This window comes from Neovison vison, chromosome 12, assembly GCF_020171115.1.
Source record: "Neovison vison isolate M4711 chromosome 12, ASM_NN_V1, whole genome shotgun sequence".
Classification (NCBI taxonomy): Eukaryota; Metazoa; Chordata; class Mammalia; order Carnivora; family Mustelidae; genus Neogale; species Neogale vison.
Genome location: NC_058102.1, coordinates 62,345,206 through 62,368,147, shown reverse-complemented (window position 1 = coordinate 62,368,147; position 22,942 = coordinate 62,345,206). Strand labels below are relative to the sequence as shown.

At 40.4% G+C, this 22,942-nt stretch overlaps 1 long non-coding RNA gene across 1 annotated transcript in view; it reads right to left on the bottom strand.

Annotated features, from left to right (window-relative positions):
• The window catches only part of LOC122891687, a 57,819-nt gene extending 39,161 nt beyond the window's left edge, over positions 1-18,658 (bottom strand). The window contains exons 1-2 of the long non-coding RNA XR_006381309.1: positions 18,590-18,658; positions 17,682-17,781 (exon numbers count right to left, since the gene is read on the bottom strand). This is a non-coding gene — a long non-coding RNA (uncharacterized LOC122891687). The remainder of the gene's footprint in view (positions 1-17,681; positions 17,782-18,589) is intronic.
• Between the last annotated feature and the right edge of the window lie 4,284 nt (positions 18,659-22,942).

The window sequence follows — 22,942 nt, the reverse complement described above, 5'->3', positions numbered from 1 at the left end:
AAAAAAAAATAAATTAAATTTTAAAAAATGTTTTAAAAATCACTCCGCATTTGGTGATTATTTGAAATCTTTATGGACATTTTTTAGGGTCATGGAAAAGGATCATATCACCAAAAAATCAACTGTTACACTGAAGTTTTCCTAAATATCATTTTTTTAAAGATGTATCAAACTGTTGCATGAATTTGATTTTTAAATTCAAGCACTACAGGCTTGTGGTAGTTGAGGTAGGCGACTGCCTCACCCTACCTGCTTTCCATTCCCGGTCCATTCTAGAAGGCCAAACTCTTTTCATTCTTTTCAACAAATTCTGTATTTAGTTCTTCTGGTGGATTTTACTTGAAAGTCCTCCAATTGAAATGTCTGTCCTCCTTCCTCTGTCTTCTCAGTTTTATCTGCTTCTCTTCCCCAAGAGGAAAAAGTGCAGAGACTCGTCTAGGTCTCAGTCCCAGGGGCTCAGCTGCTGCTCCTGAGCAAGACCAAAGCTACCCTTCTTCAAAAGTTTGGATCTCAGGCGCCTGGGTGGCTCAGTGGGTTAAGCCGCTGCCTTCGGCTCAGGTCATGATCTCAGGGTCCTGGGATCAGTCCCACATCGGGCTCTCTGCTCAGCAGGGAGCCTGCTTCCTCCTTTCTCTCTCTGCCTGCCTCTCTGCCTACTTGTAATCTCTCTCTGTCAAATAAATAAATAAATAAATCTTTTTAAAAAAAAAAAAAAGTTTGGATCTCCCCACAAGGAATCTGTTACCTGCTGCTTATAAAGGAAATTTTCTCCTTATTTTACACTAATTAGTAAAATATATAGTATAATCAATCATGGAAGTACATTCAATGCTCAGGGAAAAACTCTAAGAAGAATGGTTAACTCTAAGGAAATCAAGAAAACACTTTCCTGAAGGTAAAAATAGTTTCTTAAGTGGGGAAGGCTCTTCAGATAAATGGAAAGGACTGGAAATGGTAAAAATCACACAGTGTCTTAGGGGAACCTGTATTTTTGCAGTATAAAGTTCAAGAGGAGAAAATGTGAGAAATGAGCCTTAAAAAGTTAATAAGAGTCAGATGGTCCTTATATGTGAGGCTAAGGAGCTGGCCTTGTGCCCAGAGTCCAGGAGCTGGAAATGTAAATGTCTATAAATGCCAAACAGATCGTGTAAATGAGCAAAATGAAATCATGTAAATGAGAAAAAAGACAGGAAGTGTACAATCCTGTGGGAAACTAAGGAAACTGTGCCCTTCCCAATGGCTCAGTTTAATTATTTTTACTCAAAATATGAGGTCAGTGTTGCCAGAGCTTCCAGTGTTTTAATAAAAGCAGAATATCCAAATTTCTGTCAAATTCTCCCATTTTTAACTGTTGGCAACTAGTACATGTTTTTGTTTTTGTTTTTTCAGGCTCATAGTTTGTGGTCAAGAAATACTATATATATACATATTATATGTATATATACTTGAAAGCCAGTTTCAGCCAACAGACCACAAGTTTTTACCTCTTTTAGAAGAGAAAACCACCATTGTAAACCTTGAAGACAGGGTGGAGCCATATGGTCAGAGCCACAGGTTTAAAGATGACCCTGGTGGCAGAATCCAGAATGGACTGATTGGGAGAGTGAGAAGTTGGAACTACATACAGAGAGAAGTTTGAAGGCCCTTGTAATCGATCACTGACAGATGTGCTGAGATTCAAGGCATCAAGGCATCATGTTTACCTAATCACTGTTACTGTTCAATGCAAGCAGGGGAACCATCCTGAGCGTTTCCATGAGAATTAGACCTCAAACAATCACTGAGAACTTTACTTCTGTAAATCTTGGGTGTTACACTTTCAGAGTCAGAATGGATTTATCTCTTCATTATGTTCCAGGACTTCCTTTTTTTTTTTTTTTTTTTTTTTTTTGTTCTCCTTCTAAAAGTACTTGCCAATAGTAATAAAAGAAAAGGTTGTACATCTGGCTTTAGAAAGACAGCTGGTTGAACCTCTACCCTCTGCTTCTGTATTATATCAATTGCAGAAGCAAACAGAGATATATTCTGCAAACAGTTCCCATGTGCCCACATCTCTGAATGTAAAATAAACAGTGGAGGCCACGAAAACAGAGTGTTTTAAACAGAGCATTCCAGCTGGGAAAACTGTCTAAACATCATCTTTGTTTTTATAGACATATGAAGATGTCCTTTATGTATTAAATTAACTTTTAAAAAGGAGAAAATGGGGAAGAGAAAGGGGTAGAGGAAAAGGAGAGAAAGAAGTTATTCATCTGGTTTTCTGTGACATTTAATATTTCCATTTCTTTATGCTTTGATGTCAGTATGTATTTCCAGCACAAATTATTATATCTAGGCAACGACAGAAAAATTTTAGCTACTTTCAGTATATTTTTAAGATTTGTTAAAAAATCAAATCTGTTGAAGACAGATCAAATGCTATCTTTGTCTCATGTTTTAACCAATTTATTTAATCAGTGAAAACCAATTCCCTAACTCTGCAGACAGACCAGTTCAGGTGCTGGCCAAGCTTTAGCTCCATCCAACTCGTGTTATGAGTTCACAGACTATGCCCCAGCAACAAGTCCATCCCACTTGTCCCCAGAATGAAAAGGAAAGGAGATACCCATCAGTATCACATTGCATGACAGGCAGGCTTTAAAGATAGTCTAGGCTTTAATGACATTATCGACCATTTGCGTCCTAAGCAGCACGTGAACAAGTCAAGGGTTCACATGCAGAAATGGAGCTCTGGCCTGCTTTCCCACCAAGTCCTGGGTTCTGGGCTCTGTTCCCACATTTCTCCAAGCTGTTTTATGTTTCATAAAAATATGCATGGATAGGACCCTGGCATCAGAGACCCTACTCTTGTTGCTATAAAATTCCCTTTCTCCATGGAGATAAAAATCAACAGTCCCACCCACTTGTTCCTGCTTCTATCCGTGGAGTTTCAGCTTAACGAGAGTACAGTTCCCATCTCTGATATCAGAATAGAGAGAAAGTGAAATTCCTGTGAATCTTTCTGGAGTTGTGACAAAGGGAGATGTGTTCCAGATATCCTGAGTTGAAAAGTGGAATGCATTTTCTCATAGAAACAATCATCATCTTCTCAGGCCAGTTCATAAAATTCTACTTAATCTATTATGTTCTCAGAATATTCCAGAAGTTTCTATGTAACCCATTTGCTCTCTGCCCATTCTTGCCCAGCTTATTTTTCTTTTTTAACTGAGTAGCATGAATATAACCCTGCTTTGCCAAATTCTCCAAGCTTTTCCACTCAAAGTTACAAAGTTCCATTTATGCAACCCACCATATATTAAAAACCTGTGGGGACGCCTGGGTGGCTCAGTTGGTTGGACGACTGCCTTCGGCTCAGGGCGTGATCCTGGAGTCCCTGGATCGAGTCCCGCATCAGGCTCCCAGCTCCATGGGGAGTCTGCTTCGCTCTCTGACCTTCTCCTCGCTCGTGCTCTCTCTCACTATCTCTCTCTCTCAAATAAATAAATAAAATCTTTAAAAAAAAAAAAAAAAAAAACCTGTGTAGGCTCAGCTGATAAGTTTTGCAGTTCCCATCCCGCCTGCCTCACCTCAGGCCAGTGACACAGTGTAGGTATGTTCCACAGTTAATTCCTTTCCTTCTATCCTTCAGCTGCCATGGAAAATGCAAGAAAGTTGGAGGCCTATTATTTTAGAAGGTAAGCTGCCAGAGGCAGGCCCATTTATATATGTAAATTTTATATGTGATATCAACTTTTTAATGAGAAAAAGAATGGATTAATGGATACAGATGAGAACATCATTCACTGTATGGCCAAAAACCAAATCATTTTTCTGGCTCTTAAGATTCCTCTCCCTCATGTCATTGGAGAGAAGAGGGAAAAATAGGGAGAGAGGTGCACTGTACCTTTGAAATGTACAGACTGGACAATTTCAACAAAGCTTATCAAAGTCTCCAAACTGGCAGGACTGCCCTTCTGGTGTATAACCCACACCTGGCACATATGAACAGGGATAAATGATCTACAAGGATCAGCTTGGTTCCTATTGTCTTCCTCAACTCATGCACGAGTGAAATTCATCAGGCTCCTAAAGCTGAGCCCCCAGGTGAAGACCTCTTATCCTCCAACTCTGATCTCCTACAAGTAAGACCACCCCCCACCCCCAGCCCAGGTGTCCTCCACTGGTCTCCTCAGGGATACAGATGAGGCCATCTCATGATTCCTCAAGTTTCTTGCTAATTGTACAACAGCATAAATTCTGTGTCCAGCTCCTCTCTTTTTGACTCTCAAAACTCCATTTAGAAAAAGAAAAAAATTTTAGGGGCATCCAGGTGGTTCAGACGATTGTGTATGTAATAGATACACCCTTCCTGCGCTCTTTCAGTAAGATCCCTCTTGAGCAAGTTTCCCAAGAGTGATTTCAGCTCTCATGCCCGCCCCCGCCCCAGCATCACAGATCTGTCCCCTCGCTTCAACAGTGGACAAGAGAGATTCCCCAGCGTCACCCCTTCTTGCAGCCTTTGACCACCCTCTGACCTCGTTTCCAGTCCCAACCTCCAGGCCCACCTTCTCTGCCATCCTCTGCCCCCAGGGCCGGCCATTAGCTCCTCACCGCCAATCCACCATGGGCTGTCCACGTTGTCCGAGTTACTCCACTGGAGGAGGCCACCATCTAGAGGTACCTGCAGACCCCCCCACACAACACTTAACTCTCTCTGGGAGGGCAGGTGCACGGAGACCGTGAGGTGCCGGAGCGCACAGGCCCCTTCTGGGAATTAGCAGACACGTTCGAGGGCACCAGCTTCTCTAGAAGATGCCAAACCAGCGCAGAAGGGGCCACGGCTTCTCCCAGCAAGTGGAGAAGCGGCCCCAAGTGGACAGAGGGCTGAGGCCTTAACTCCACGGAACCTGCCAGGGTCCTGGCGAAGCCCCCGAGGCCGGCCCTCCTGTTCTGCGACAGGGCATCTGTCTGCGCAGACGCAGATCTCGACCACTTCCCAGAGAACCACTTCCTGGGAGAGGAGGGGAAACTCATCAACAAGGTGGCGACCACCTGCCTCCCCTCCGCAGGCCACCCTCAGGCCCGGGCTGAGCGGCTGTCGCTTCCTCTTGGAAAACCTCCGGAGCCCAGCCGCCTCTGAAGGACTCCGTGGGCATCCCTCTGTGCCAGGGCTCGGGGCTGAGCCCCTCCCTGCATGCAACCACTAGGCAGCACTTCTTTTTATTTTTTTAACATATGGTGTATTATTTGTTTCAGGGGTACAGGTGGGATTCTTCAGGTTTACACAATGCACGGCACTCACCATAGCACACAACCTCCCCAATATCCATCACCCAGCCACCCAATCCCTCCCACCCACCCTCCCCTCCAGAAACCCTCAGTTTGTTTCCTGAAATAAGAGTCTCTTATTATTTGTCTCCCTCTCTGGCTTCCTCTTGTTTCATCTTTCCCTCCCTTCCCCTATGATCCTCTGTCTTACTTCTCAAATTCCTCCTGTCAGGGAAATCATACAATAATTGTCTTTCTCTGATTGACTTACTTTGCTTAGCATAACACCCTCTAATTCCATCCATGTTGTTGCAAATGGTAAGATTTCATCAAAAGAGTTTGTGATGGCTGCATAATATTCCACTGTAGATATATAGCAAATCTTTATCCATTCACCTGTCGATGGACATCTGGGCTCTTTCCATAGTTCAGCTATTGTGGACATTGCTATTATAAACATTTGGGTCCACGTGCCCCTTTGGATCACTACATTTGTATCTTTAGGGTAAATACCCAGCAGTGTGATTGCTGGGTCATAGGGTGGCTCTATTTTCAACTTTCTGAGGAACCTCCATACTGTTTTCCAGAGTGGCTGCACCAAATTGCATTCCCACCAACAGTGTAGGAGGGTTCCCCTTTCTCCGCATCCTCGCCAACATCTACCGTTTCCTGATTTGTTAGTTGTAGGACTAGGCAGCATTCTAACCACCCTGGAGCCCTCTCCCAAGCAATGCAGAAATAAATAAAGCTTTTAGAAGAAAATTTTTTTAAAGGCTTACAAGCTATTTGCATCAAGAAATTTCTCTCACATACTATATAATCCAAAATACAATGATTCCAGCAAGTATAGTGACCCTATGACCACATTTAGACTGTTACCCACAGTCAGAGAAGGTACCAGACTTAGAATCAATCTACCTAGGTCTTAAAATCCCCTAAAGTGCAGGTCAGCCTCACAAATAACCAGAGAGGTCTTGGTCACCCCGGAATTGGAAGGATACTTGGAACTGAACTTATTTCCTGATAGAGATTCCATTCATACCCTCCACCCACAGAATACAGGAGAAGATGGCATTCTGGAACTCTATGGTATTATACTGAAATGCCTGAAGCTAAAAGAACCAGCTGATTTTCTTCTTAATAAAGAAAGTCAAAAGAACATTCTCTATTGTCCATTAAACTGGACAATGTATCTGCTCTAGGAGTCCCTGAATGTTCATGATTCTATTAATATTTTACTGGTGAGGGGCGCCTGGGTGGCTCAGTGGATTAAGCCTCTGCCTTCGGCTCAGGTCATGATCTCAGGGTCCTGAGATCGAGCCCCGCATCGGGCTCTATGCTCAGCAGGGAGCCTGCTTCCTCCTCTCTCTCTGCCTGCCTCTCTGCCTACTTGTGATCTGTCTGTCAAATAAATAAATAAAAATATAAAAAATATGTATTTTACTGGTGAAACGAGCATTTAATTCCCATGATTAACAACCAATAAACAATGAATTTTTCTTCAGAAGTTGATTCAAGGTCTTCCTACCAATTCCTGAACAAACAAGAAAATAAGATCAAGTATTTGCAACATTAGTGACATGTAAAAAGGAATGTGAGGATAGGCATAACATAAGATTCATAACTATATGCAGCTCTCCTAAGACTTGACAGGATTTACATAGCTCTACGACTATTCAACACAGGTAGTTCAACTGAGACTTTAGAAGGCCTTGTTCATAGACAAGATAAAAGGCGCAATAAATTGCTAAATGACCTCAAATATATTTCCTCCAACCAAAAGGTAGAGTCTATTACCTTCCCTCCCTCTTGAATCTGTGTGGGTTATATAATTTGCTTTGGCCAATGTGATGCAAGCACCAGCTTAAAAACTACTTTCACTTTGGAGTTTGTTATCTGCTGCTCTTAGAACTCTGCTACCATGAGAACAAACCTGGACTATTTTGCTGAAGGATAAAAGCCACGTGACCCAGTCACCCCAGCTAGACAACCAACTCTCCCAAGGGACTGGAGACACATGAGTGAACATAGCCAAGATCAGCCCTTTGTTAAACCTCAGAAATATTAAGTTGTTGCCTCATAGCTCCTCTCAGAAAGACCACAGGATTACTAAGAATCTTTTTTTTTTTTTTAAGATTTTATTTATTTATTTGACAGACAGAAATCACAAGTAGGCAGAAAGGCAGGCAGGTTGGGGGTGGGAGGCGGGAGCAGGCTCCCTGCTGAGCAGAGAACCCGACACGGGGCTTGATCCCAGGACTACTGACATCATGACCTGAGCCAAAGGCAGAGGCTTAGCCCACTGAGCCACCCAGGTGCCCCAGATTACTAAGAATCTTAAAAGCATTCCTCCCACAGCACCCTGTGTTCCAGCACAAGTTAGAGGGCTTTAGCAAGTGTGGCTTTTGTCTAAAGGAGCACATCCTCACTTGGTAACACAGGTTGTAAAGATACACAAGGAAGTATGTACGAAGCCTACAAAGTCCTTGAAAGCTTGGGCTAAATGGGTCGAAAACAGCTCAAAATAAGAAGAGGCTTCTGAGGGACGCCTGGGTGGCGCAGTTGGTTAAACGACTGCCTCCGGCTCAGGGCGTGATCCTGGAGTCCCGGGATCGAGTCCCACATCAGGCTCCCAGCTCCATGGGGCATCTGCTTCGCTCTCTGACATTCTCCTCGCTCATTCTCTCTCTCACTGTCTCTCTCTCTCAAATAAATAAAATAAAATCTTAAAAAAAAAAAAAAAAAGAAGAGGCTTCTGAGCAGAAATCAAGCTGAGCGTGTTCCTCAGATGAAAGCTTACGCCCTTTCTTGTGGGAAAAAAGTGTGACTTAGAGTGTTGACCCAAAACCCAGAAGGCAGAACCAAAAGCCACAGAACACAACTTTCCAGGAGCAGAAATGAATCTTAATTAAAGAGTATTTCCTGTTCCCGGAGTCTGCAGAAATGGTGACATGTGCCCAGCTTGGTTCCAAAATTGCTACCTGCCTCCTTTCTCCCCCTTTTTCAACAGGGTTGTCTCCGTGGTTATCCTATCCCTCTGTCATTATTACACGCTGGATACTTGAGTGTCAGGCAACTTGGTTTTTTATTTCTGTTTTTGTTTTTTGGGTTTTTTAACATGGCTTTCCTCCTAAGGAACTATACCAAGGAATCCCAGGCACACTTCGCCTTAGCTCAGGCTGCAAAGCACTATAAACTAGGTGGCTTAACTACAACAGAAATTTATTCCTTACAGCTCCAGAGACTAGAAGCCCACGAACAGGATGCCAGCACGATCAGGTCCTGGTGAGCGCCCTCTTCTGGGTTTCAGATGCCTGGCTTCTCACTGCATCCTCTCCTGGCAGAATGAGGGCAAGCTAGCGCCCTGGCCTCCTCTTATGGAAGCACTAATCCATTTCACGTGGGCTCCACTTAATTACCTCCCAAATGCCCCACCTCAAAATCCCATCCCATTGAGGACTACATTTCAAACATAGGAATTCGGAGGACACACATTCAGTCCATAACACATTTGAACCTAATCAAATAAAGAAACACTGAAATCTGAGCCAACGCTATGTTAAGATAAAACATTTGAGGGATGCCTGACCAGATCAGTGGGTGTGGGGGTGGCTCAGTGGGTTACCCCTCTGCCCTCGGCTCGGGTCATGATCTCAGGGTCCTGGGATTGAGCCCTGCATCGGGCTCTCTGCTCAGCAGGGAGCCTGCTTCCCCCCTCTCTCTCTACCTGCCTCTCTGCCTACTTGTGATCTCTCTCTCTTTCAAATAAATAAATAAAATCTTAAAAAAAAAAAAAAAGACCTGATCAGGACACTCCAGGGGAGAAAATGTAGGCCACACAGGGAGTTCTTCAAGAGATCATTCTAAAACCAATCTCTCCTGCCTTCCTAATCTGATGAGGCCTTCCAACAGAATGGATGAACAGACCTATATTCTCCCAATCACAGTTCAGAATTACTCTTGAACATGATATAAAATCCTGTTTTGTTCTTTTTTTTAATATTTTATTTATTTATTTGACAGGACCCTGAGATCGTGACCTGAGCCGAAGGCAGTGGCTCAACCCACCAAGCCACCCAGGCACCCTCCTGTTTTGTTCTTTTGAAAAAGAGCGGAGGCAGTAATTTTTTAGATGTTAATAAAGAGTTTCTGAGAAGACATTCCTATGAATATGTGGTATGTATGAAGCAATTTTTGATAAAAGTAACTCAGACAAATGATTGAGAGAATGTCTCTCTTCGTATAAAATTTCACAAGAGAAAGGGCTGGTGGAGGAGAAAGAAATGTTCATGTAAAAAAATTCTATAAAGAGCAGGAAGGATCTGGTTGTTGTTCAGAGTTATTTTTCAGGTGGAAAAGAGGTCTGGAGACCATATGTTTTTTCAAGGTGAGGAGAATGCTCATGGAAAGTGAAGCCTTAACACAGCTACACTCTGAATGGCAATCCAAACCAAAGCCACCCCACGTGGAGGGAATCTAGGAAAACATCCCTTTGCCCTTGGAAGGACCATGAAGAAGGCACTCCTTTTCTCAAAGATTTTTGATGATTAATTCTCAAGGAAATGGGCAAACATGCCATCATCTGCTCATCTCGATTTCTGTGACAACTATCTTATTCTTTGGAAGCATAAACCAGTCTTTTAAACTGAATTGTCTTTTAAAATTAATATGTAATTGGGGCACGTGGGTGTTTCAGTTGGTGAAACGTCCAACTCTTGATCTCAGCTCAGGTCTTGATCAGGTCTTGATCTCAGGGTCGTGAGTTCGAGCCCTGTGTTGGGCTCCATGTTGGGTGTGGAGCCTATTTAAATACATACATACATACATACATACATACTTAAATCTTAAGAGGAAAAACGTTTGACAACAAAAAAATCTCATTTTACGTGAACAAATGGGAAGTAAAAGAGAGAAAAGTGAGCTTTTCACTATCATACCATTAAAAGTTCTTTTTTTTTTTTTTTTAAGATTTATTTATTTGTCTGAGAGAGAGAGACCCATGGAAGGGGGACAGAGGAAGAGGGAGAGAGAATCTGAAACCATCTCTGCATTGAGCACAGGCCATGCTGTCAGGCTCCATCTTAGGACCCTGAGATCACAACCTCAACCACAGCAAAGGGTCAGTCACTCAACTGACTATGCCACCCAGGTGCCCCCATTGCAAGTTCTTAAACAAACTTAACGAAATTCATTATTTCAGTTTAAATGCCACCGTGTGTCATATTACACAAATATTAAATCTATTTACTCAGTGTTGCCTGCCAAAATATCAAAATTTAGGGAAAAATATAAACGTTTAAAAGGATGATACAGCTATCTTTTGATAATTATGTTACCACTATTCGCCCACAGTAAAAAGACTATGAGCTTTGAACAAACCACATATTTTGCCTTGACCCTTTGCCTTGGAAAAGAAGTAAATATTTTATATCAATTGCTAATTAAGCCAAAATTAAGACTCAGTTCACCTCTTTAAATGGTCTTGAAAAACCTATCCCTTCATTCTTCATAGGCCTTAATGAGTTTTATTTTCTTTCTATTTATTTTGTTTTATTTTTATTCTATTTTTCTTGGTTTCTAGATTTTAGAATCTCTTTTTACGAGACCTACTTATAGAACTTACTCTGACCCTTTTCTCTTCATAAAAATTCAATAAACATAACTAGCACATTATGCCTTTATAACATGTCACGGCTCTTTTTATCAGTATGAAAGGGGGCATGGTTTCTCAACTAGAATCATAGAAGTTTAATTGTGATTTCTGTCAGCAAAACATGAGAACACTGAATATCTATTAAATGAAACACTTAGACACAGACATTACATTTTCCAAATCAGCGTTCTTGTGAATTAAAAGGTGAATCTGACGTTTGGGTGAACTTTTCTCTGAAATATACATGGATTAAACAAAAGGAAAAAGAATTAAATAAAAGTATTTTAGATTTTATTCGCTATTTGGACAGTTATTAATAAGACACTATTGTATCTGTTGACATCAGAATACCTATTTGCTCTTCTCAGGAAGAAGATATCTCCTTCAATATATCTTTTTAAAAATATGCATTAATGGCAGCTTTTTCTGCCCACAGAGCTTTCCCCCATGCTTTAATAAAACCACCTTTCTGCACAAAAGCAGTAATATAAAATTAATAAAATTTAATGACAGTTTTTATTGTTAAAATTTCTTCTAGGGCACCTGGGTGACTCAGTTGGTTAAGTGGCTCCCTTCGGCTCAGGTCATGATCCCAGGGTCCTGGGATAGAGCCCCACATCAGTCTCCCTGCTCATCAGAGAGTCTGCTTCTCCCTCTTCCTCTGCCTGCCACTCTACATACTTTTGTGCTCTCTCTCTGTCAAATAAATAAATAAAACTTTTTTTTCAGGGTGCCTGGGTGGCTCAGGGGGTTAAAGCCTCTGCCTTCGGCTCAGGTCGTGATTCCAGGGTGCTGGGATCAAGCCCCGTGTCAGGCTATCTGCTAGGCAGGGAGCCTGCTTCCCTTCCTCTCTCTCTGCCTGCCTCTGCCCACTTGTGATCGCTGTCTGTCAAATAAAATAAATAAAATCTTTTTAAAAAAAACACATTTTTAAAAAATAATAAATAAATAAAATTTCTTCTAAAAAATCGTACTGATAACCAATTTATGTAAGCCCTACTGATTACATTTCTATGACTGACCCTTTTGAAATGTATTATTTTTACATAAACTTAATCTTTATTGAGAAAAAATTCTTTTAAATTTTTTTTAATTAAAATTTGTTTGCTACATACATACAAGTCTTTTGTTCTTTGTACATAAAACATATACAGGGGTACCTGGCTGGTTCAGTCAGTGGAGCATGTGACTGTTGATTTCAGTGTTGTAAGTTTTGAGCTCTCCATTGGGTGTAGAGATTACTTAAAAATAAAATCTTTAAAATGACAAACATATACATACATTGTCTTCAGAACTATTATTTCTAATGATTACAAAATAGCCCATTAAGTTATCAGAATGTAAATTGTTTAATTTCCTTTTTTTAAAAAATATTTTTTTAACTTTTAATTTTTTGATTTTTTGATTTTTTAATTTTTAACTTTTAAAATTTTTGTTTAAAGATTTATTTCCTTTCTCTAAAAAGATTTATTTTTAAGTAACTGCTACACACAACATGAGGTCAGAACTCAAAGTCCTGAGACCCAGAGTTGTATGCTCTACCAACTGAGTCAGGCACCCCTAACTATTTCTATTTCTATTATAAATAGAGAGACCAAGGTAATCTCTCTGAGCATAGTACATTTATTTTTCAGGATTATTTCTATAGAATAAATTCTCAGAATTACAATTACTGGGGAAAAAAAGTCTAAAATATCTGTGGCTCATGATTGCCAAATTGCTCTTCGAGACTGGTGAATCAATTAATAGTGTTCCACAGAAATGATGATTTGTCACTCTCTCCAAGGTATTAGCAATACTTTTTTTACCTTTTGTTTATATTATTCTTAGCTTGCTTTCCTCTCAACAATTTGTAAATGTTAAATTAATATTTATATATCATTTTATGCAATTTTCTCTATCATAGCCATCATCCATTTTTCCATGGTGAACTTAACAATTTCTTTAAAAATATATATTTTTTAGGGGCACCTGGGTGGCTCAGTTGGTTGAGCATCTGACTCTTGAATTCAGGTCCAGTCATGATCTTCAGGTTGTGGTTTGGAGCCCCACATCAGGCTCCACGCTCAGCATGGACTCTTCTTGAGACTCTCTCTCTCTCTCCCTTAACCCTTCCCCCATTCACACATGTGCATGTGCACGCACTCTCTCTCTTTCCCTAAATAAACAAAATCTTTAAAATATAAAAATGTTTTAACTTATATAAAAAACTTATATAAGTTCCAGGACAAACTGTGTATAATAGTGGGATAGAAAAGAAAAAGAGAATACTCATGTTATATGCTTACTGGATTTCTTATGTATCTTTTGTTCTATTACATACATTTTTCTTATCTTTTATTTTTTCCTATATGTATTTCTGAATAGTTCAGGGAAAAACTGAAAAAACTGGTTCATTGTTTGTGACAACTCTACCATACTAATATAAGGTGTTGATAAGAGGAAACTGAGTGTGGGATATATGGGAACTCTCTGAATGCCTTTCATAATTATTTTGCTAAATCTAAAACTATTCTAAAATAAAATGTTTATTATTTTTAACTCTCTATATATCCAATTTAAAATGTATTCATCCGGGGCACCTGGGTGGCTCAGTGGGTTAAAGCCTCTGCCTTCGGCTCAGGTCATGATCCCAGGGTCCTGGGATCGAGCCCCATGTCGGGCTCTCTGCTCTGCAGGGAGCCTGCTTCCTCCCCTCTCTCTCTGCCTGCCTCTCTGCCTACTTGTGATCTCTGTCTGTCAAATAAATAAATAAAATTTAAAAAAAAATAAAATAAAATGTATTCATCCAACCCAACTTCCCAATCCCACATACCAGTCTCTCTCCTCCAGGGAGGAGGACTTCAGGGAAATCATGCCAGTGTGGTGTGTTTGCATTTTGGTTCAGTCCCTGTGGCAGTGGTTCCAAATCTCCCATCACATGACTTAAGAGACCCATCAATAAAGACTCTTCTTCTTTAAGGGCCAGGGAAATAAAATTCCACAAAAGTCTACTATAAAATCCTTTGAATAACCTTTCTCTCTCCAACAAATCTTGAAAAATGAATCCAGCATATCTCTTTAATGTGGGATTTTAATAGCCATAATACCCAGCTCTGGAACATCAGCAAACTCTTCTTTCTTAGAGAATATTTCACTGGAATTTTAGTGGACCTAACTATAGCATGGGTACCTTGGGTTTAGATTCAAAATCTTCCCAGAAATCACCACAATTAATCTTTAGACCACATCTCTTGAAATCTATTGAAAGATGGATTAACAATTTTCTGAACAATATATAGACAATAGAATTCTGGCCATAAAGAATACATTAACTCAATTTATAGTAAAATAGTCCTGCTGATCTTCCTTTATCCATGTTAGGTTAACATCTGAGTCTTAAAATATTTAACTTGAGATTGTAATTATAAATTAGTAGACATGTTCCTCTAGTCTTCCTCACTTGATTGGAGAAAATGTGCATGGCTAAAACACAGTATGGGTGTTAGTAAATCTTGGTATTCTTCAAGATATTAGGAAATAAAACTTACCTAGAACTCAAGCTTGGCTTTGGATAGACAAAATACTTATTCATGAAGATGGGAACCCAGAGGAAAATGAAGATGTAGTGGGGAAGACACTGGGTTTACATATGTACTGGATAACCAAATGGAAATATTAAGAGATTTGGTGGATGTATAAGCCTAAATGTCAGGAGAAAAAGGGATGAAATTGTCGACATAAGGATAATACTTGAAACTATGCAAGTGGATGAAATTACTGAGGGGAAACATGTGAAGTGTGTCAGGAGAAAGCCGCAGATAGAATTACCAATTACCAATAGTAATTGGTAATTACTTGGTAATTACCTTGGTAATTACCAATTAATTGGTAATAGTCCTAAAAATTAGTCCTAAAAATAGTCCTAAAATTTACTAATAGTCAAAGGATAAAGAAAGACAAGCCCACAAGGCTAAGATAGGTGGGCTAGAAAGACAGGAGGAAACCTTCAAGAGGAGAGGGTCATAAAAACAATAGAAGGAAGCATTTAAAGAAGAAAGTAGTTAATGGTGTCAAATATCGACGAAGAGTCTACCAATAAAGATTGATACATTTTTGGATTTAGAACAGGGAGTTCACTGGTAGAACGGATTTAGTGCACTGGTTGGCTAAAGTTAAACTAGAATCCGGTGAAGAGGTGAAAGAGTATGTGCAAACAATGAATGAAGTTAACTCTTAACTATTTTATGAACATTGGCCATGAAGAGTATAAAAGAGCTCAGTACCTGGGTAACTAAACTTTTATAAAGATAAGAAACATAAGGCAGCTGGGTGGCTCAGTCAGTTAAGCCACTGACTCTTGATTTCACCTCAGGTCATGATCTCAGGGTTATGAGATGGAGCCCTGAATTGGGCTCCACACTAAGTATGGAGCCTGCTTAAGATTTTCTCTCTACCTCTCCCTGTCTCCACTCATTCACAAAAAAATGGTCCTGGAGGACAGAGACATGATGACGCAGGAGAGTCCATGAGAAGATGAGAGGGATGGGCATGAAGAAAACGGGTGGAGTATTTGGCTGTGACAGAAGCAGGGACATTAAAAAGCGAGCAAAGTCAGAGAGTGTGGGCACAGATGGAGGTTAGCTGGTTGATTTGAACAAAGGTAGGAAGAGGAAGGAGTTCCTCAGGGGGTTCCCCAAGAATATTTCTCTCTTATTTGAAACTTCAACTAGTTGAAATTGATTGTATCATAAGAGACATTTCCTCATTTCTGAGAATAGAGGAAGAGTATCCACACCCATCTGAATGTGAAACTGGCTCTGGGGGTCTTCAAAAACAGCACAAATGGATATAGAAGTTTTGTTTTGTTTTGTTTTGTTTGCTTTGATTTTATTTATTTGTTAGAGAGAGAGAGCACAAGCAGGGGGAGCAGAAGACAGAAGGAGAAGCAGGCTCCCCGCTGAGCAAGGAGTCTGATGCAAGACTCAATCCCAAGACCCAGGTATCATGCATGACCTGAGCTGAAGAGAGATGCATAACTGAGCCACAGGCGTCCTGATACAGATATTTTTACTGTGGAATCTCTTCTCCTATCAGGACCTTTTTCCTTTTTACCCCAATTTTTCTTTGAGTCAGAGATTGAGACTAACCTATGTAGCAAACTTTTTATCTGAATCATTAGCCAGAGTGGCTTTTCCTTGTTGCCTATTTAAGAAAAAGGCTATGTAGATGTTTCTTTAAACTTCCCTACTGGCCATGGCCTTTACCCTCTAAGTTATATTGAATGTTATAGCCATCAGGTCAAGTTCATCTCACCTAAACAGATATAATGAAAAACATACATTTGATCTCTGTTGCCAGTTCTTGACTCAGAGCTCCTAAAACTTTGGAATTTATTGAGTAATAGGAGTGTCTTTTGTCCTATTGAGGTAATGTTTGGTGGACTCATGGGCTCATGGATAAATTCAGGATGGGAGCTGGTTGCCAGAAAGAGTAGGCCATCACTTCTCGGCCTTTTGGCTAAGATCAAGTGCAGAAAGAGCAGGCCATGATTAGCAGACTTGGATTTTCAGGTCCATTCCCATCCTCTGGAGAGGGGAGAGGAGCTGGAGATTGAGTTAATAATTGATCATGCCTACATGACGAAACATCCATAAAAATCCCAAAAACTTCAGGGATGCCTGGGTGGCTCAATTGGCTAAGTGTCTGACTCTTGATCTTAGCTCAGATCTTGATCTCAGGGTCATGAGTTTGGGCCCCACATTGTGTTCCACATTAGGCATGGAACCTACTTTAAAAAAAAAAATCCCAAAACTACAGGGCTCAGAGAACTTCTGAATTAATGAATACATCTGTGTGCCAGGAAGGTGGCGCATCCCCCATCTCGAAGGGGAAAAAAATCCCTCATGCTCAGGACCCTTCTAGACTTTCCCCTATGTATCCCTTCTCTTCTCCTTCCTTCCAACCTTGAGACCACCAATTCACATTTTCTTTACAAAGGATATCTTCCCACTGTTAACAGTGTTTAAGCAGATGATGAGTGCCTCCATCCTGCTTGTGTTAATCCTTGAGAAATCAAAGTATAATTGTCATCATCACTCAGCATCAGAAAACTGAAGAATCTTTGAAGGAGCTTTACACATCTTCTAGCTAAACTGCTTTCATATAAATTTCAGGGAAGAAGAAATGGTTGATTCTTAAAGTGCTAATTTTCAGGTCATTGTGTTTAATTTGTGTGGCATGGTGAGATTTCAAAGTATTAGTGGTGCACTCTTTGCAAGCTGCCCAGTAAAATAGCTGATCCTCCCACAGCAGAATCTTTTGCTATAAAACAGGGAGAGAAAAAGATACCACATTTTTCATCTCTAAGGTCACAAAGAAATTGCCTCCCCTACCCTTGCCCAGATAAGACCACAAAATATTACAAGAAGTAGATTCAAAGTGGGAGAACAGATTTTTCACCAGCCCCTCCATTTTTTGCCACAAATTAAAAAAAAAAAAAAAAATCTCAGGGCATCTGGGTGGCTCAGTTGTTTAAGCAACTGCCTTTGGCTCAGGTCATGATCCTGGAGTCCCAGGATCAAGTCCCACATCAGGCTCCCTTCTCAGCAGGTAATCTTCTTCTCCCTCTGACCCTCCAACATTTAATTGGGAAATCCCAAAGTAAACAGAACATGTGTTCAGCTCCAAGTATGGAGTATTCTGAAAGTCACAGCATATAGAGCACTCTGGGTTCTAAGGGAGCAAGAAGGTAGAGAGAACAACAAGGCATATCTATATCAAAAAGGAGATAGAAACAAACCCCTGGATTTTCCTGCAGCTCCTAAGGGAATGGAGGAAATCCAGACGTTTCCATGGGTCCCGTGTGGGTAGACATGGATGTCCACCTGCCTGGAGGCCATCTGCAAGGCAAAGGTCCACACATTACAAAGGTAAGACATGGGGCACCTGGCTGGCTCAGTGGTATGAGCTTGCAACTCTTGATCTTGGGTTCATGACTTCAAGCCCCATGTTGCATGTTGAAATTACTTAAATAAATAAAACTTAAAAAAAAAAAAAAAGTAGGGCATGGACCTCCTGACATAAGTAAAAGAGAATGTAGCTAAATTTGAGAGCTATCACTTTTGACAAGTTGTTTGGTACAAATTAAATAAAATCAGGCAAACTTGCCATTCACTCCCCAGTAAAACAAGCTAAGGAAAGACCAAGAAATGAAGGGTTCCCTCCTCCACGATGTCAAACAATGATTATGTCAGTCAGCCCCTGGGAGTTTAGAATCAGGAACTGGATGAGGGGAAACGAGATCTTGAGAAGGGTCCGTGTTTTTCCAGAATTATTTAAACTGAAGCTGACATAGACGTGATGAGATCAGACTGAGGAAAAAGAAAAGCATGGAACTAGCTTGGACTGGACCAAGCAAGACCATTAGGCCAGCTGGTATAAATCAGTCATTACATATTGTAACTATTTTTTACTTTGGAACTATTTTTAAAGTGTCTTTGTAAACACTGGAGACCACCATCATATTAACTTTTACTCAGGTTTCCTCATCTTTATGCAGACCTTGAACTATACCTTTTTCTTTAAGCTATCTTTGGGACACATATAATGCCCTGAATAGCTAGTAATTCTGCAACAGTCTTTTTTTTTTTTTTAACTCATACTTGCACATAGTCTCTCCCATACAATTACACAGGGGTGTAGACTTACCTCAGCATACATTAATCAAATTCATCAAATGCCTGGCAAGGCGCAGATGCTTCTGCCCTGTGTTTGCTCTTGTCAGAAAGCCGCAGAAAGCTGTGCAGCAAACAAGTAACACATGTCATGATAATTATTTTAGCTACTTTTTGTTTAAATTCTTTTAGGGGAGGACAAGATGGTGGGGGAATAGGAAAAGGCACCTTTTCAGCTGGTACCCCAAAGTGAGCTGATTACCTAAAAATTTTCTAGTGAGATCAACTACCTTTAAAAATAGAAATGAGTCATTAGTTAAAAGATTAAGTTTAATGAGAAAATATGATAAATAAATAAGATTGCATCTCATTGTGAGAAGGGCCAATTTGACACTAAGTGATATTTAACTAACGGTCAGTGAAATGAAACCAAGTGCCTATATATGTTTCACGTGAAATCTTGTGAAGGCAAGGAAGTTCAATGAGAGTGGTCACTCAGTCTCATTTCAGTGAGACAAAAATTGCTCAAATTCTTAAAATTCATGCAGTGAAATTTTCCGATCTTTAGTCCGGCTAAATTATATGATTTTGCAACAAAACACAAAAGTTCTGAAAAAATAAGCAACTCCAATATTCCTGCCTACTGGTGTAGTGTCATCAACTAAAGTTTTAGTGTCATCAACTAAAATTTTATATGAACAAAATTGAAATCTGACAATGAAAGATCCTCAACAGACCCATTCAAAGTTACAAGTGAGGAAAAACCAAACTGTACCAAAAAGAGCCTGCTAAAGTCTGAGTTATATTAAATAAGCAGATACTTACAAAAATATAATCCTTCTTCTTTTCTGCTGACATTTCTATTGAGACGAGTGTGAGTCACTTAGCTTCCTTGGCTCAAGGAAACCAAGGGTCAGGTGTGGCCTTAGGTATTGAGAACCAAAACTGCCCCCACATATTTCCAAATACCTTTGAGAACCCATACCCATGCTGGTTCCCATCACTGATCTAACCCCCAAAAGCACATTCAAAGTACATATCTGATGGATTCTTTCAAAGTTCAGGTTTTAAGATTCAGATAAATGAAAACATGGATTTTCAGTTGTCTACATTTTGCTTGTTTTTATAAAGAGTCACACAAATGAACACAAGGAATACTCTAAAAACACGGGGGCACCTGGGTGGCTCAGTCGGTTAAGCATCTGCCTTCAGCTTAGGTCCTGATCCTGGGGTATTGGGATCGAGCCCTGCATAGGCTCCCTGCTCAGTGGGAAGTGTTCTTTTCCCTCTCCCACTTCCCCCTGCTAGTGATCTCTCTCTGTCACTCTCTCAAAGAAGTAAATAAATAAAATTAAAACAACAACTACAACAAAAACAGGGGGCACCTGGCTGGCTCAGTCAGTGGAGCCCAAATGTAACTCTTGATCTTGGGGTTGTGAGTTAGGGCCCCATGTTGGAAGGAGAGATTACTTTTTTTTTTAAAATGAACACAAGGAAGGCTTTCTAGATAATACAAAACTGGAGAAAAAATTAGGTTTTTAGATTTGATTATATCATTGAATAACTTGTCAAAAAACATATCATTTCTACTCTGATGATATAAAAAGGGTTGCTCAGATAAAAGCAGTGGCTGAAATATGCTTGTGGTTATTGTACCAAAGAATTGTGCCGAAGAAATGTCTATTCAGCATTGTGAAAGAAGTTGAATAAGACGTAAAAACTGTCAAATTTATTAAGGCGTCAGACTTTAAACTGGGGACTTTTTAGTTATTTTAATGATAAGGGTGATAAATTCCAGAATGCATGGTTTTACATTAAAGTTGTTAGGAGTTCCAAGATAAGGCTTTGCTACAGATATTTCAAATTAAAATGTAAATAACTTCTGTGCTTTTTAAAAAAAAACTTTGTCAATTAAAAATGTCTTAAGTGTGATTTAGTTGTAACCAGCTGGAGTATCTAAATGCTAATTTTCACCAGCTAAATGGGTTCATTCTTGTAGTCACCGTCCCTGCTCCCTGTGTCTGTGCTCACAACAGCAGAAAAAGTGTCAGCAACAAAACTGAAACCAAGTTTAGACTCAATACAAAGTAATACTATTTTTACTCTTTTGCAATTTTAAGAGAATGTCAGACAGAATATGCCACTAACGAGATGTTTTTGAAATGGCACCACTGAATAACTCAGGGTTTTATGACATTTGAAAACAAAGTGTCAGCCAAATGCAGTGATGATTTAGGCGATCTCAGGAATCTAATCATCAATTCCTTTTAAAAAGTGAACGCTTGTTAGTTAAGGAAGGTTAAACCTTTTTAGGATATTGTCAGTAATTTAATGTTGATATGTAAATTTCCTAATATGGCTCTTTGAGATCTCTGGATCAGTTTAAGAGAGGGAGATTGGGATTGCAAGATGACATGTTTAAAAAAATTACAATTAGGGTGGACCAGTATCTTTCTCAATACTGTACTACTAAACAAAATAAATACTTGTTAATATAACTATATACTATATTCTATAATCCTTCCCCAAAATGATATGTTGGAATTCTAACCCCTAGTACCTGTGAATGTGACCTGACTTTAAAAAAAATATGGTTTTGCATGGGCACCTGGGTGGCTCTATCAGTTAAGCGTGTGCCTTCAGCTCAGGTCATGATCCCAGGGTCTTGGGATCGAGCCCCACATTGGGCTTCCTGAGCAGGGGAGTGTCTGTTTCTCTCTCTCCCCCACCCCTCCACCCTGCTCATGCTCTCTCTCGATCGGTCACTCTCTCTTAAATAAATAAATAAAATCTTCAAAAATAAAAAATATATATGGTTTTGCAGAGGTAATCAAGTTAACCCAAATATTGGTGTCCTTATAAGGAGAAAACAGATACAAGAGAGGAGATTACCACGTGAAGACAGAGCCTCACGCAGAGGGAAGGCAGTCAGGGGAAGATGAGGCAGGCGGGAGTTAGTTTACCTCAAGCCAAGCAGGGTCAAGGGGCAAGAGGCTAGGAAGCGTCTTGCCCTGGAGGCTTCACTGGGAGCACTGCCCTGCCAGCACCTTGATTTCTGGATGTCTAGGCTCCAGAACGGAGTGAGAATAAATTTCTGTTGGTCGAAGCCACTGGTTTTTCGTAGTTTGTGACAGCAGCCCCAGGAAATTCCTACAACTCCCATTTCAGTTGTCTAGGAACACCCAAATGGCATCCTTGTTGCCTGACTCTTTTTTTTTTTTAAGATTTTATTTATTTATTTGACAGAGAGAAATCACAAGTAGACGGAGAAGCAGGCAGAGAGAGGAGGAAGCAGGCTCCCCGCTGAGCAGAGAGCCCGATGCGGGACTCGATCCCAGGACCCTGAGATCATGACCTGAGCCGAAGGCAGCGGCTTAACCCACTGAGCCACCCAGGAGCCCTGGCCTGACTCTTTAATAAAGGTTGTAATTTAGAATTCACAAATGATCTAATTAAATATAGCTTTTATCTATATCATGTACTAGAGTTTACGCAAGATGACATTTGAAAAGAGGACACTGTTGTGAAAAACATAAACTAAAAGAAGAAAGTCCAATTTCAGTGCCTCAGTTCAACCATCTCATTCCACTCATCAGTCCACCAAGGTGTAGAGGGAGGGAAATGGTATGCTCAAGGCGACAAAGCAAATTCGCAGCAGAGAACGAGCCAGGTCTTTTACATCTCTTGATTTCTAACCCAGGAATTTTCTCCTGCCCCTTGGGATGAGGCTTCACTCTCCAGGGCTGGAAGCCAAGAATGATTTGAAAAAGACAGTCTTTCCAGCACAAAAATATTTAAACAGCACGGTTCCCACACAGTGCTCTCAGGGGATTGCCTTTCATATTGAAATAAATACACATTCTTTACCATAGGCAGGTCTAGCGTTTGTCATAAATCTACAAACATTTCTCCTGCGTTTGGGTAGAGGACTGAATGCTGCCCTTTCTGATGGCAAAAGCAAACGAACTTCAAACAATTGTGTTCTGTTGAGTCAGAGAAAGAAAAAAGAACAAGCGAAAGCGGGACGTAAGACAGCTACCACTCCCAATGTGAACAATTACTTCTTTTCCGTCCTAGGAGATTCCGGATGAAAGAGAAAAGTAAAAAAGTAATAACATCCCCATATTGCCTATCATGCCTGTGCTGCTGAGGGAAGTAACTTTTCGGGGTTATTTGGGTCCTTATTCCAGAAGATAGAGGCCTCATGTTGTGTTTTGTACACTTTTCAGAAGTTTGATTCAATTTAACTTCTTGGCTGAGTTCTTGGCCTTGGTCGAATTCTCTCCAAAGGTTGCAGTCAGAGGGCCCTCCCAAACAACAGGCCGCCATCTCTCCATAAGAAGAAAAGACCCACGCTGGGAAAAAGAAGGCTGAGGCAGTGGTGCCT